Source organism: Myotis myotis, unplaced genomic scaffold (genome assembly GCF_014108235.1).
Source record: "Myotis myotis isolate mMyoMyo1 unplaced genomic scaffold, mMyoMyo1.p scaffold_m19_p_46, whole genome shotgun sequence".
Lineage (NCBI taxonomy): Eukaryota > Metazoa > Chordata > Mammalia > Chiroptera > Vespertilionidae > Myotis > Myotis myotis.
The window spans coordinates 158,293-170,574 of NW_023416353.1; the positions used below are offsets into that span (position 1 = coordinate 158,293).

General features: G+C 44.2%; 1 protein-coding gene across 1 annotated transcript in view; it reads right to left on the reverse strand.

Moving 5' to 3' along the window:
- FRMD4A (FERM domain containing 4A) overlaps positions 1 to 12,282 on the reverse strand; it is a gene marked incomplete at its 3' end in the record, with an annotated part of 458,181 nt that overhangs the window by 151,896 nt on the left and 294,003 nt on the right. The window lies entirely within an intron of this gene.

Below are 12,282 nucleotides of genomic sequence, written 5' to 3' on the forward strand. Positions count from 1 at the left end.
GAACCTCCAATTTGTAGCCAAACTGGACAGAGTTGTGGGTAACCTGTGACCTACTTGGGATTAGCATCTGAACTGGGGGACAGTCTTGTGGGACTAAGCCCTTCACCTGTGGGGTCTGCACTAACTCCAGTTAGTGTCAGAATTGCTCCGTGTGGGGAAACTCCTCATATGTGGCATTAGAAGCGTTATGAGTGTGAGAGTAGTAGTGTGACAGTAAAAGGAAACAGAGTTTTTCCTAGATAATCACCTAAATAAAATACATAAAATGGCCATTAGTCACCTTACCGCTAAAAAATAAAGACACTTTTGGTGAACTTTTCTTAAGATAAAATCAGTAAGAATACAGTATATTAAGAAACAACAACATTTCCCATGTGCATGCACTTGGTGTTGCCTCACACTTCAACACATGCCCATACTTAATTCTTACAGGGCTGTGGAGCCATCGCCCCCACTCCATACAGGAGAAGCGAGGGGCAGACACAGAGCTGCTGCTCCGTGCCTGACGAACTGAATGGAGGTTGAGCAGGAACAATTTATTTTCCCCCCCAAACCAGGCAGCCAATAAATTTCAATATGCTTTTCAGAGCACTTATAACATTAAGGGAAGTCCTGGAAAAGCCCCTTGAAGAGGGGCTTCCTTGATTTAGAATTTTGGTGGTGATAGAACTTTCTGAAAAGGCAAACAGGAGGTACAAAGAAGGTGGGGGATGGAGTAGGAAGCCAGGCCCTCAAATTCACTCACAAGCACACCAACAGCTAAGACAGGATTTCCTTGACTAAGAAATCACCCCCAAACTTCAAGCTGTTTGAGATTTGACTCTAAACCAGAAAAATCTTCAAGTGGACAAACCAACCATGTGATTGATCAGCGAGACTTTTTTCCAGGTTTCTTTCAGATTTGCAAATCATTGGAAATATTGTGTAAATTTTTTAGATTGTTTCGAACTTGTAAGACTCACATTTCATTTATATAAGACCGGTTATGGGCATATTTGCTATTATTAGTAAAACAATACACACATGCTCTTCAAACACAATTATTCTGGGGAAAAGTCTCTGTTGTGTGTTTCCTTCCCACGTACCCTGTGGGTCAGGGTTCAGGACCTGGAAGCAGAGCCGCACACAAATGAAAATGAAAAGACAAGAGATAATTTGAAATATTGGGGGACCAGGCGGGCAAGTCCAACTCAAGGGGAAGGACTTCCACCCATGCTCAGGCCTCACCAAGCTTTTATTGATCTGGGATGCACCCATAGCATAGCCCTTAGGCAGGCGACCCCCCATTAACAGGCAGACTAGCCCATCAGCAAGGATTTACATAATAATAAATGGGGGAGTAGTTTCAGCTACCACTGTCTGGACAAACAGAGGTTGCCCCTAGCTCCGACCTTTGCTAGGGCTTCAAAGGCACCCAGCCTTTGGGGGGTTTTGGTGGGTTCTCTGTCTATGCTTATCAGATAGTGAAGGCAATAAACAGTTTCCCACAAGTCTCGTTTCCAGAAACCATCTGAATGGTCTTCAGTCCGACTGCCAATGGGCAGAAGTGGAGAAGTGGGAGGAGGGGTCCTGGGAGGGCGTGCTCCCCTGTAAAATCAACCCAGGCTCCTGGGCACCTCTTCCAAGGAGCTGTCGCTTCCATGCATCCAGACATTCCTCAAGGAGGGGAGGGAGGGTGGGTGGCTACATGGTCCTGCGCTGTTTAGTCATTACAGTTCATTAAGGGATTTGTACCGCCAAATTATGCCTAAAAATACAAAGACCAGCTGTGCCTGCTTGGTTCCCAGCATGTGGTGAGCCGGCTAAAAAGGAGAAGGGGCCAAAACCAGGCAAGTTGACTTAGAGAAGTAAACTGGGTTACAAAACACCACTGCCAACTGGGGAAGAGCTGGTGACACCCCCTACGACACCAGGTAGTCTGGCCCCTTCCTCTGGGCTGGGCTGTGGGGACTGAAATGACAGCAATCTGAGCGGATGAACAGGGGACAGAGACACTCCTGTCTCCCCCTTTGGAGGGCTCTGCACCTCCAGCCAGTTGACTCAGGACTACCTTCCTGCAGAAAATGTTCTCTTTTTCTTACATTTGAGAAGTGTGTGTGAATATCTGACTTCAGGGGCCACTATGTAAACCACCAAAGGGACGAGGAAGGGAGAACAAAGACTTCTTATTGTTGCTCAGCATTTCTCCCTCCTGGCCTCCTGTCTCCACAGCCACAGGTCCCTTCCCAGCGCGTCATCACCCCAACACGCACTTTGAGAAAACAAAGTCTCTTGTAAGAGGAGTATGAACTCATGGAAGGAGCATCCTTATCTTCGTATCCAGAAAATCTTTGGTTTAAATTGCAGGGCTCTGCCATTTACCAGCTGGGTGACTTTGAGCAACTTAAGTCCTTCTCTGAGTTTCAATAACCTCATCTCCAAAATGGTGACATAACACCTACTTTATCTGGTGGTTTGGAAAATGGAATTAGATACTGCTTACAAGGCACCTCTCACAGTGCCTGGTACCTTGAAGAGGATGCTCAATCAATGTTAACCAAGCCCCCCACATTTATTATTACACACTCCATAATCCTAAACATGTGACAATCATTTCTGCCCTCCCCCCACCATTCCCCATATTTCTCATGCTGCAAAGCAACGTAAAGAGGAGCTGCAGGTCCCACCTGGTAGACAGCCCTGGAGAAGCACCATAGTTTCTGCATCAGTTGCAGGGCCGAAGGCTCTCCCCTCCACACGTCCTCAGCGCCCGGCAAGTCAGGTCCCACACCAGCTGGTCCCAGCCACAGAGCAGGTCCTCAGCGCCAAGCAACCAGCAGCCAAGCCAGCTCCAGGCCCCGCCTTTACCCTCTGGTCCCAGGCCCCACATTCAGAGCTGGGTTCTTTTAGTACCGCAAAGTTCGAATGCCACTAGATTTAATCAGGCAAGGAAAAAATGCAGGCAAAATAACTGTTTCCTCTTGCTCACTCTTCTCTCCCTTACCTTCCCTCACCACCCCACTACCCTCAGGTCCTGTTTTCCAGCAAGGATTAGCCAATGGCTCCGAATTCAAATGTTTTCTCCCTGTGTCTGGGAACTCTCCAGGGACACGGTGAAAACAAGACTCCCCCTGCAGAAAATTGCACATCCCTCCCTCTCCAGTGCACAGAGGAGGCTTTTGGGGCAGAACTGAGGGAAGAGCATGAACCCAGAGTCATCACTGAGTTCTCCTGGTTCCCGGAGTTCGTCCAGGGTGAGAAGCAGAGAGGAGAGAGCTGCAGCCTCCCCGCCAACATTCCCGAGGCATTCCATCTTTCCTCTTAACTCTTTCAAACTTAGAGAGCAACAAGTGTCTGCATGGCAAAGCAAAAAGGCCCGTCTTATATCAACCCTGGAGAAATTGCTATTTCTGTGGCCAATTTATAAAAACACAGGAATTTTCTTTGGAAATTTTCCAAGTTGAGACTGGGATTAAAAGGGCTGTAAGAAAGCTTATCTGAGAGATTTTATATCAACACCCTCAATTTGGGAGGAAAGCAGATAAAGGAGGTAAAGGCAAAATATTCCACATTTCCGCACGATGGGGCACTTTCTCCAAAGCTCTTACAACTTTACTATGTATTGGATCAGCCCTTTGTGAATCTCAGTCCAAGGAAAGACACCCAGCTGAACAGGGTACAATTATACGAGATGTCTGTTTTGAGTTTGATTATTTTAAACCATGTTTCGTAAGGGCATCTGCATCCTAATTTAGTAGAATCCAGAGCAGCAAAGAGAGGCAACAGGTAGGAGAGGTTCAGCCACAACACAATCTGGACAGTTAAGAGAAGGAGCATGTTTAGTCTCAATAGCATTTTGGTTGTATAGCCCTGAAAAACCATAGTAGTCACTGAGGGGTGTTTGCCATGTGCACATTTTCCCCATTCAGTCATCCATCCATCCATCCATCCATCCACCCACATCTCTTCAACTTGGACCTTTAATAGCATCAGAATGGTAGTACAGTACTGGAATGTCCTGAAGTTCGACACACCTGAGGTTAAATTTGGCCCAACCATCTACTGTGTGACCTCAAATTAACTTCTCTGACATATTTCCTTATCTGTAAGATATAAATCATACCAACTTCATAGGGCTGTTATGAGAATTAAATGAGACAATATACTTAAAGTGAACTACATTGAGCATGGCATGTACCTGATTTTATTTATTTTTTGGAGCACTTACCATGATCAAGTAATTCAAGGACATTACCTACTATTGATTACATGAAGCTCTTGAGATCTTTTCAAAATTTGGTTCTCCACATCATCTTCTCTTAATCCCTTTTCTTCTTCTTCCATGAATTGATACATTAATCCTATATAATAAAAGGCTAATATGCAAATTGTCTGCTTGACCGGGAGTTCGACCAGGAGTTCTGGCCAGCCAACCACCCATGGCTTCTCTCCCCGGCTAGCCTGGCCCAATTGGCCCCAATTGGGGTGGGCCAGCCAGACCCCACCTGTGCACAAATTCATTCACCAGGCCTCTAGTTAATTTAATAAATATGGGAAGCCCATTTTCATTTAACTCTGCTTCGATGAATTTTAATTATTTTCCCATGAGTGATGGCTTTGAGGTAAAACATTACACCTGTATGTTATTTCTTTATTTCCACACACCCTGGAATAAAAGGGAGATACTAAGGAATCTTGGCTTCCTATAAACACCCCATCAGCAGAGATAGCTTTATTTAAGGAAGAAATAAAGAAAGATATGTGAAACAATGATAAAAAAAAAAAAAACTAAGTTAAAAAACAAATGGTATGGGGAAAATGATTGTCCCATTGACATTACCTAACCATGTTGGTATTTTCAAGAAAAAACAAAGACCAGCTACATCACAGTTAGCTTTTGCCTGTGTCCCGAGCTCATGCTGTCCATCCTCTGGGGATTCTGGCTGGGAACTAGGCTCTTGTCCGAAGTGTGTAATTACGGAATAGATAGGGACAGTTTTAAAGATACTGATTACTCTCTGAGTAAATAATGTGACTTTAATTTTTTTAAAAGTTAAATATATTTTTAGCTTATGGTCTGGGAATCTTTTAAGTCCAAAGGTGCCATAGGCTTTTTAAAAACATACCTGGATACCAACATATTAATTCCTGAGAACCGTGAGACCTACTTAAGCTGTTCTGAAGTCTTTACCACTCATGGGGACAGGGGCATCCAACATGGAGACTTGCTCTGCACCTGAAATCTGAGCATGGCATTATCAGCAGATATCCCCAGCCTTCGCAAGTACAGGAGAGAGAAACTGGATATGCCCCAGTGCTGTGGAGGATGCTGCCCAGCGTCACTAGCCCAGTCTTTTCAATCACAGCTCTGATTCTGCTGTAGACTCTGTGCTGCCAATTCAGACTTTCACAGGGCAGCTGCCCCAATGGTGTCTGACAGGCTGTGCATGCAAATAGTATACTATCATTGAGCACGATTCCCTTGCTTTTAAAGGGGTTTATAATGCTCAGAGCAATTAGACATAGATGTGTGTGTATGTGTGTCTCTGTGTAAATGTGTCTCTGTGTGCCTGTCTGTGTTTGTATATGCATGTGTGTCTGTTTGCGTGTCTGTGGATGTGTATATATGTATCTGTATGTCATGTGTGTGTCTGTGTGCGTGTACACCTTCATTTCACAGAGGAGGAAATAATAGTGCAGAGGGTCAGAGTAGCATTTCTAGGCCACATGGATATTGTGGTGGAGCTGGGACCTGACACCAGGGCTCATCAGGCAAAGAAATGACCTGGACTTGTCTTACTGACTCCCAGTTCCTTTTAATCACTTTCTATCCTCAAAAATCATGGAAAATTGAGCTTTTTTATGTAGCTTACTACTTAGTCAATTGATCACAAAACAAAGAATAATGAATAAATATCTCATGGTGTCTAAAGGGTAAGCAACATCATTGAGGTACCAGGAAGACATAATTAAGAGCAATCACCATTATCACCCATCTTTTCATGAACTCTTTTGCTAATGTTTGGGGTGAAAGAGTCCAAGTATTAGTTATGTGACAGGATTGGGTCAGTTGTATACATTTGCCTATCGTATGCCCTGGGGGGAAGGGCATTACAAGTAGAATGGAAGTGTTGGTCCTGTGGTTCCTTGGGAAGGGACCAAGACTTAGTACTCTAAATCTGGTGCTGACCCTGGAGGAAGGCAGGCACCATGAAGCCAAGAGTTCCTGCCCAGGACAAAGGAGAGGCGGTTGGACTGGGCAAGGCACCCACGGCCATGAGGGCACTGCCCTGCACTTCTAGCGCCACCGCTCTCCTAGCCACTGCCACTTTGTCCAGCTGCTCGTCTTCTGCCCTGTCTCCATCTGCACGCCTCCGTGGTTTCTGCCCCTTCTCCCAGACTCTAGGTTGCTGTTTTTGTAAAGATGGAGAAACATATTTTTTAAAACCATAAATGCCTTTGCCTGACTCTAGGGATTTTCAGACATAAATACCACCTTGAGAAGAAGTCAAAAACTCTAAGTTGCAAGTAATGTGAACAAAATTATGAACAGAATTTTCAAATACAGGAAGACACAGGAAATCACACACACACACACACACACACACACACACACACACACACACACACACGGGCAAGTATATGTATAGCAACCAGAGAAATAGATTCAGAAACGCAATCTAAGGTAACCATGTTAATTATTTGGTGATTATTTACTGACGTCTATTTCAGAAAATGCCAGCCCTAAGACTGAGTGGAGAACTTGTACACTCCATGTCAGGTCAGCTACCAGGAGACACAAATAGTATATTTTTAAACATATTTTTATTGATTTCAGAGAGAAAGGGAGAGGGGGAGAGAGAGAGATAGAAACATCAGTGATGCAAGAGAATCATTGATTGGCTGCCTCCTACAGGGAATCGAACCCTGACTTCTTGGTTCATAGGTTCACACTCAACCACTAAGCCACACTGGCTGGGCACAGATAGTATTTTTAAAAAGTTTCTCTTAGTTGGGTTTTGTTATCTTTTACAGATAGAATCTGAAGGTAAAGGGCAGTTTATTCAACATCAAAGCCCAGTTCAGTTGAGACCCAAAATACCCAGACATTCCAACCCAAATTAATAAGCCACATCTGTTCTCTTGGAAGAACTAAAGAGGACCAATAGGCAACGAATTCCAAAGTGAGCCTGAGAAGGTGCTGGAGAAGAAATAAATCCACAACAGCAGGGTGTTGTCAGAAACAGTTGTTGGCCATATTTTCAGCTTTTTAGGAAGCAGATTCCTCCTGGGTTTTGTGTGCAGCTAACTTTTCTGTGCCACATAGGGGCCCTTTTAGCTCTTCACTACAGATTCACATTTTAATTCTGCATCCTCTCCTGACTTCCAACACAGGACTCAAAACTTAGGTTGAAATCTATGGCACATTCTGGTTTTTCCACCCACTGAATGCTTTTGTTGTTAAATCTCCACGTGTAACCAAAATGCTGGTCTGGGGCAGAGCTGGGTGCTTATTTATTAAATGAAGGAAACCCATAGCTCTTTGTTAGTGTTCTTTAAAAAAAAATCCACTTTACTGAGATATAAAGTATATACAGAACATTTTGTCCATTCAGAGTGTACGTTCAGTGGTTTTTCAGTGTATTCACAGGTTGTACAGCCACCACCACAATCTAAATTTAGGCAATTTTTCATCCCCCTAAAAGAAACTCTGTACCCATTAGCTGGCAGTCCTCCCTTCCCCAGACACTGGCAACCACTAATTTACTTCCTGTTTCCATAGCTAGGCTTATTCTGGACATTTTATATAAACTAGAGGCCCAATGCATGAAATTCATGCAAGGGTAGGCCTTCCTTTCCCCGACTGCAGGCACCGGCTTCCCTCTTGCAGCCCTAGCTTCGTCCTGAAGGTCATCAGGAAGGACGTTTGGTCTAATTAGCATATTACGCTTTTATTATTATAGATGTGACTTGGGGGAATGGCTTCTTTCCCTAAGCATAATGTTTTGAATGTTCATTCACGTAGCAAGTATCAGTACTTCACTCCTTTTTCTTGCTGAATAAAAATCCATTGTATGGATGAACTATGTTTTGTTTATCCATTCATCTGTGGTAGGCATTTGGGTTGTCCTCACTTTGGGGGCTATTATGAATAATGTTACTGTGGATATTTGCGTACACGTTTTTGGGAGGATGTACATTTTTCATTTCTCTTGGGTGGACACCTAAGAGTGGCATTGTTAGTAACTCTGTGTTTAACCTTTTCAGGAACTTCCCAGCTGTCTTCCATAGTGACTACGCCATTTTACATTCCCACCATCAATGTCTGAGGGTTCTAATTTTCCCACATCCTTACCCACCTTGATACTGCCTGTCTTTTTGACGTTAGCCATACAGGTGGGTATGAAGTGGTAGCATTCCTGCTTTCCTAAATGAATTCTATGGCATGGACACTGCAAAGGGTGGGTGTGAGCAGCAAGCAAAAAGGGCTGGCTGTAGGGTGCTGGCCTCTTGCTCCCTGGCTTAGCCCCAAGCCTCTGCTGCAGACAGATAGGTGGGGAGTGCAGAAGAGCCCAGCAATTTCTCTTTCTTTATCATCAGCTCCCCTCCATCCCCTCCTCCTTCTGCTCCTGACACTCTCACGCCCACCATCTGGGGCCGAAGTCCAAATAGTTTTGGAAGTTCCCCTTTCTCACTTTAAAATCCCAGTGCCACCTCTTTGGGGAAAGGATTTTAGAAATAGCACTTGTATGGTAAAGTGAGTGGGCGACATGCAAAACCCAAACCCAAACAAGCTTTTGAACTGAGGCATTTCAGGACTGCTCAATCACACAGCTAATCCCATATTTGGGTCTGGACAATGTCCCAGCTCTGACAGTCATCATTGCGTCATCAGGCCTCAACCTGAGAACCCGGGAGAGCCATTTATATAAACGCGAGGGAGCTTACTCTTCATTTGGGGGGAAGGAGAATGCTTTTTGAAAAATGCTTGGCTGTGTATATAAAATATTTTGGGTCCCTGGGAAAGTAGTTTGGGGAGGCAGAAGCTGCCCTCTGGCTTAAGTGCTCCAGAGTTGCATGCCAAGAGCTATGTTTAGAAATATTTCCCCCAAGCTTCACAAGCCATTATACAAGTGGTCTTAAGGCCATAAAAGTGATGTCATCCTATCAATTACCCGGTTACGAAAGTCAGTTCACATATACATGCCAGACCCCAACAGCAATAAAACCGGGCTGTCTGAATTAAATCCGTCCAGGCCCTGAATGAGAAATTAAATGCCCCAGCTCTTTTCTCATTCTCTGGGTATTTGGTTTCCATGGAGCTCAGTGGCCGAGGATGATTTTCGAGTATATATTTTACGGCATGTATTTATTTGATCACAGCCTTATGTGAAAACCTATAAGCCTTGTTTTATTTAGGAGTTACATACACTTGGAAGGGCCCTGGTCTGGGGCCTGTTGATAAATGGGAATGGAATGGCCTATTCACAAGGGAGGGCCCGCCGGCTTGAGAAGTGGGTCTCCACTGAGACAGGCAAGAGCTTGCGAACCACTCCCTTCTCAGGGGACAAGGTGAAGATGAGTTAATGTCCACAGGAGAGTCGCTGAAAGAGAATTAACACTTTCTCCCCCTAGTGGGAACCTCGAAGACCTTCATAAATTTTTGTCTAGAACAGGTGTGGGCAAACTTTTTGACTCGAGGGCCACAATGGGTTCTTAAACTGGACCAGAGGGCCGGAACAAAAGCATGGATGGAGTGTTTGTGTGAACTAATATAAATTCAAAGTAAACATCATTACATAAAAGGATACGGTCTTTTTGTTGTTTTTTTTTTCAGTTTTATTCATTTCAAAAGGGCTGGATCCGGCCCGTGGGCCGTAGTTTGCCCACGGCTGGTCTAGAAGCTGTGAAGGTAACATTTCTCTTCCAACTCAAAGGAAAGCAAGTGGAATTTATAAGAGGTAAATAGGGATAAAAGCCCCCTGGGTTTTCACCTATAACTTAAGTTCCATTTAACTCTAGACCCAACTGTAAGTCTTCACTTAACATCTTCAATAGGTTCTGCAACTTTAAGAAAAATGACATATAATGAAACCATTTTTACCATAGGCTAATCTATATAAACAAGAGATTATCAATGTTATAATGAAATGACATTGAACTAAACAATGTTATTTGAAGACCTACTGTAGTATGCTGTTTATAATATACTAGAGGCCTGGTGCATGAAATTCGTGCATGGGTGGGATCCATAGGCCTGGCCTGTGATCAGGGCTGATCAGGTTCCCTGTCTCTCCCCTCCTCCTTCCCTTGCAGCCCACGTCTGCCACCACCCAACCCTGGCTCCCCATCCCAGTCCGGGGCCCGGCCAGGGGGAGGGACTGGAGTGTTAGATGGCCGGGGGGGGGGGGGGGGGGGAGGGGCTGCAGGAGCTTGCAGGGTGGCCAATCAGGGCCCCAATCAGGCTGGTTAGCCACAACAGTGCACATCATAGTGACCAGTCATTCCGATCATTCCATTGATCTGGTCACTTGGCTTTTATATATATAGATTAGAGGGTTTTACTTAAAAATGCTATTCACTTGTAGTAAAGCCTCTTTCTTCTCTAAAACTCTGCCTTCTGTTTTAGCAATCCTATTTTTTTTTTTTTTTTTTTTTTTTTTTGCATCACTGGTGTCTTGGACTTAATAGGAATGTCATGAGTACTGAATGAATGAAATTGTCTATTTTATATAAAAGTGTAGGCTGTGACTTTTCCTGCTGCTCTTGGGTGACACGTCTTCAAAACATCTACCCTGGAGTAGCTTAAAGTCCTTAACAGGTGGTAGGTACCATTTTTAAAAGAGCCTGAGTTTTAGTGTTAGCCCTAAGTCCCCCTTCCTTTTCAGCAATGAAGACTTGACACTCTGTGACAATGACAATGCAAGAGGTTGATGAATGGGAATGGAATGGCCTCGCTAATGTAGGTGGGGTCAGTGTGGCTTCTGTGGGTCAGATGCAATTTGGATGAGCTAATGACTTCCGGAAGCCATTTTCTAGGCTATATTTTTGTGTCTATTTCTTAGGATGCTTTTCTCAAGGGAAGAGAGAACACAGAGATGTAAAAGCTGTCTGGCCATCTGAAGAACCCAGCTGGGAGACTGTCCACTGACCAGCACGTTGTTCCACCCAGTGCTCTGCGTCCTTAGCATCACTAAGTCTAAGGGTAAGGACCCAAACCAGCCACAGTTAGGCCTGGTTCTAGAGACTGTATTCCAACGTGGCTGTGGCAAAACATCTATTTTATTCTAGTCTAGCACATTTTCTACACTTAACAAAACGTCTTCTCAGGATGCAACACCCATAACAACAAAAACAGAAAACCCCAAAACACACAAAACAAAACAAAAAGCAACCATGAGTTTTGTATATTGAGCTGGTCAATGGGGATGGGGTTAGCTGATGAACTGAACTTCTATATTACAAAACTAGTGGTGTTTTAGGATAAGCTTCTTAATTTTTTGAGTTGCCTAGACTACCACTGAAGAATTTTAATACTGTGCTTTCTCATTAAGATCTCATAGATAAAACTATTTGGAGTGCTGCTTTCTGGAACTATTTAAATTATAGGTAGCATGGTCTGTTTGGATCCACGGCTGACCAAGGATAATAGGAATGGCTTAGGATTTAGCAACAGTGCTTGGAAAACCAAGAACAATGTTGGGATTGGAGATCTAGGCAAATTATGGTTAGATAATCAGGGCAGTCATCACAGATATCCAGGGTCATCCAGAATTTCAAGATAAATCAACAAGTTCAAAGCCAGCAACCAAAATATTTGTGAATAATGATTCCAGAGGTCCTGTTGACCAGGAGGCCAGAAACTAGGTGGACTAAGAGCAAACATATGAAAGATATGTAACAAAGCAAGCCTAGTGGTCATGGCTGGCTAAAGACTGAAGGGAAATCAAAGCAGACCAGACCCTGCGCCGTCTGCCAGGAGATTTATACCCTTCCCATTAGGGCAGAGTCAAGTTCCCAGTGGGACACGAGTGCCCTGCAGGTGGAAGCAGGTGAATCGGGACCTGCCACAGGGCAAGTGTGTGGAGGAGGAGGAAGAGGTACGGTCCTGCCAGGTTACCCTGATCAGCCACCGAGATTCCCTCTACCATCAAGGGCTGCATAGATGACAGTGGCCCCGTAAGATTATAACAGAGCTGCAGTGTTTCTATTTCCTGGTGACATCCTCGCTGCCTTAATGCTGTTACAATGTGCTTCTGTTTTAAGCTAAGTGTCAGCTTAAAAGAGTTGAAAAGTTAAAAA